Genomic DNA, 4,356 nt, shown 5'->3' with positions numbered 1-4,356 from the left:
CGGTACGGCTCGGTACGGTTCACTTTTGGGGGGGTTTCCACTGGGTACAGTACCTGGTACCTGGTACTTTTTTTAGTACCACCTCGGTTGAGGTTCCAAGTGAACTGTACCATTACCAAAACGTGACGTGTAAACTCTGCTGATCACTGATTGGCCGGAGAGAATCATCACTACCTGCGTCACTGAACTTGCGACACAAACACAACAGAACCGCTAGATTTAAATCAGCACAGCCAGCGAAGGATCGAACGCAACTGTTTTGAACAAGCGCACCTATTTTTAACAACCAAAAAATGGCTGTTTCATTGTCTGTTGAGGAAGTACAGACGTTTCTCTCGTTGATAGCAGAGGAGCGGCTCCAGCGAGAGCTTGATGGGGCGATGCGGAATGAAAAAGTTTTTCAGGAGTCGCGGCAGTACAGGTGGCGCAACTATAATGACATGTGAATAATCCCACCCACTCTAAAGTGGTACTAAACTGCAGTGGAAACGCAAACCGAAGCCGAGTCGTACCATGTAGTAGAAAAGCGCCAAAAGAGGAAGAGTTAGCCAAAAACCAAACCAATACATTCTTCTTCTTTTTTTATAATAATCAATTAATCACATTTCTTTAATAACATTTTAATTGAACATAAGGCAATTTTTATATAACTTTTTTTTCTAATTATTTAAACTAGCTAAAACCAGCTTAGGCTGGTTTACACAGATTGTTTCAGCAGGAATCCTCACTAACCAAAACCCAGAAGGTGCTAAAGATAGGAGAAGTACCACAAAGTACCATAGTATTGTTGTTATGCTGTTACAACATGTACTATAAAAGCTGTACCACAGTGAAAATGTAAACAAAAATTGGTAGATTCAGAACTATAAAACTGTACATTTTTCAATAACTAGGCTAAGAATGCAATTAAATCCAACTCAGATTGTAGATGTTATCTTAACTGTTGTTTCCAAGCAATGCCCAATGTAAGTGATGCTGATTCTCTCTTCCTATTCCACAAAAGTCTGTCCTTCCTGGAAAGTTCATGCATGCTCTTACAGATAGCCTAAATAATAACATTGAAAATCATTAGCAGATTAACTCTAAATAAATGCCTCGATAAGTACACCCGAATCAACACTAATGACTCTGTCTAAATAGAAGATAAAGGCTTATGGATAATTACTTGGCATTGGGAAAATCTTTAAACGGGCTGTGTAGTAGAGGGAACCGTCATGTCTTAATGAACTGCACATTCAATAATGTACTATAGAATGGATTTGAGTAACATTCAGCATGTATAGGGAAGTGCTTTCAGTACTAAGCACTAAAACATTTCCTCAAGACAGTTATCAGAATGTATTATGATGTTATGATGGCATGACAAGCAGTAAGCTTTTGAAAGTATGCAGTCTTTGTGTCTCTTTATTAGTAAAATACAGTATACAAGTACCAAAAACCACTTTCACACACACAACTTTTTTTGTCATTAAATTGGCAGATTCCAGTTGTTGCCAACTTTCTAAAACCATGTTCTATAAACTAAGGACACAAGGTTGAAAAGTTATATGAACATAAATTCATATAAAATTCATTATCAACAATTTTTAAAATAATTTGTCAATAAAAAATATTTAATTTAGTTTAATTTAATTTAAAATGACACACACAAACCGCACATTAAAGGAGATCACACAAAAATGAAAATGTGCACTTAATTTGACTATAAGACTATGATTACAGGCAATAATGTTGTAAATAATGTTCAGTTTCTTGCACAGACCAATCGTTTCACTTCATAAGACCTCAATGTATCGTCAGGAACCATGGGTATTAATTTCATATTGCCTGTACAGTATATGGTTATTTTGACTCTCAAAGTGACGGTAGCCATGGACTTGCATTTTATAAATCACAAAGGACCACGGTTTCAGCTAAATATATTCTTTATTGTTCTCATGAAGAAAAAAGGCATCTGCATCTTGGATGGCAATAAGGAATAAGGAAAATTTTCATTTTTGAACTATCCCTTTAAATTCAAACAAATTATCCCAACTTTCTTTGAGATGGAAAACAGTGGGTATGCTGTAATAAGAATATGCAATTACTTATAAAATAACTTATTTAACTAACCCAATAAATTAATAATAATAATGTAGTATTCATTTTATTGTTTTAACTATATTAATTATTATATCATGTCACACATATCATAAAAAATACGCAAAGTTCTACAAATTGTGAAGCTCTAATTTATATCACCGCTAGTTTTTCAAGGGTGTTGTGTTCTGTCATCACCATCTGAAGACCAGATAATAAAGATAAATATGTTTACTCTTGTACATGCTAGAACGGTTACATGTTACATTGGCTTTGTATGCACATAGCTTCTTCAAGGAGTCCTTTTCACACATGATCTCTTAACAGAAAAAAACATCATTAAATGTACAGAAAATCAGTATGTGTGAAAGCTCTTAGTGGTTTGGTATAAGAACAATACTTCACACAGTATCATTACTCACTGTGAGGCTCATATTAGAAATAATGAAAGCAAGCACCGGTGAGCTGGTTAAGCCTGTGTTAATGTAGCTGTGTAAAAAGGCGGCACATGCTTTTTTAGCTTCCTCTTTGAGAGGATTAACCTTTTCCCAGCTGTTTATGTTACAGCGACTCCTCAGCCAAACGCACACCTGAGAAAGAACCACCACATGGTTCCTCTCAGTGCCGGCCCGTCCAACAGGCGCGCCTGGGGCCCCGCCTTAAGGGGAGGGCCCCGCGGCCGCAAGGTTGTTAATTAAATTTCAAGGTGTGTTCGACTTGAAGCGGCGCTGTGCAGACTGATCGGTGTTTGACATCGAAGTGCCGTGAGAGCTATATATACTAATGTATAGCTCTGCATGCTTTCCTATCCAATTGCAGTGCTTTGATGTCAAACACCGATCAATCTGTGCAGCGCCCAAGTCAACACACATACAGATGACGCACCAGGGCTGTACAGTGCGTTTAAAAAACATTTAATTACGTTTTTGGTCCAAATTAATTTCATTACATCATCCAGTGTTAGAAATAACTTCCTTTTGTGATCTGACGTGGAATCACAGAATGAGGCAAAATCATTTTATAATATTCTATACAGTGATAAAGGCTATGTCGATTAGCATTGCATTATAAATATACATTGTGCATATAAAAATATACCCGAGATGTCTTGAAGAACAGAGATACACCATTTAGTCACAATCGTTTTTATTGTCTTCATTCTTCATCAGTTAAAACGTCCTATCTGTGTTTTATTCAGCTACTGCAGCCATAGCATATGCCTAGTTGTCTATTAGGGATTTCCTCCTATGTGATTTTTGTGAGTATTGCATTTTATGATTTTTTCACTTATGGTTTTACTGCATGAGGGCGCCCTCCGACTACCAGTATGAATGAAACAGCTACAGCGACTCACTACACCTTATTTTGGGTAAAAACAGGGAAAATAATACTTCTAAGTTTTTCTCCGGTGTAGAGGGTTTTTTCTCCCTCTCTCTCTCTCTCCCTCTTTCTCTTTCTCTCTCTCTCTCTCTCTCTCTCTCTCAGTGTGCATAAAATTTCCTGACAAAAATTAAGAAATTACTGTCAATGATTTTTAATCATAATAATTTATAATAAATCCTTAGACCTTTCTAAACAATTATAGGCTAGCTATAGGCCTGCAGTTTTCTGTAAAATAAATTAATAATAATCATTATCAAATATGACTTTGTTTAATGTTTTTATTTAGTTATAACTATGATCAGAATTATTAGTAGTCATATTGATATATAAAAACAACATTTTTTTGGCCAAATTGTGCAGATCTACAAACAGGCACAATGTTGGATGTTACACTTAATACACATTTATGCTTAATTATTGAAATTGCCATTTTATGTGCTTTCTCTTTACTCGTCAGATTACTATGACAATTTTTACACTAGTGGGGCCTATTTTCATTATCTTGCCTAGGGCCCCACAACCCTACGGGCCGGCACTGCAAATAAGTGCCAGTGGCTTAGGCCTAAATGTTACTGTTAATGTAAATGTTACTCAAAATGTTGTTTTTGATGCTGAAATGGAAGTTGAACTTGCTGCTTCATGCAATTCGACAGATGGATTCGTTGCAATCTCTATTTTACGCTCATGAATTTGGATTTATTTTGTTTTGTTCTGTAAAAGGAGAATCTCTTTGGTAGGTAAGGACCTTTGACATTAATGTTCTACATGTTTGTACTTGATTATTCGTATATTTTTTAACTTCGTCTTGCTCTGTTTGAAAGTGAAAGTGAAGTGACGTGACGTGTGGCCAGGTATGGTGACCCATACTCGGAATTTGTGCTCTGCATTTAACCC

The sequence above is a fragment of the Sinocyclocheilus rhinocerous genome, unplaced genomic scaffold, assembly GCF_001515625.1.
Source record: "Sinocyclocheilus rhinocerous isolate Xijiao unplaced genomic scaffold, SAMN03320098_v1.1 scaffold10997, whole genome shotgun sequence".
Lineage (NCBI taxonomy): Eukaryota > Metazoa > Chordata > Actinopteri > Cypriniformes > Cyprinidae > Sinocyclocheilus > Sinocyclocheilus rhinocerous.
This window is presented reverse-complemented; position numbering follows the sequence as displayed.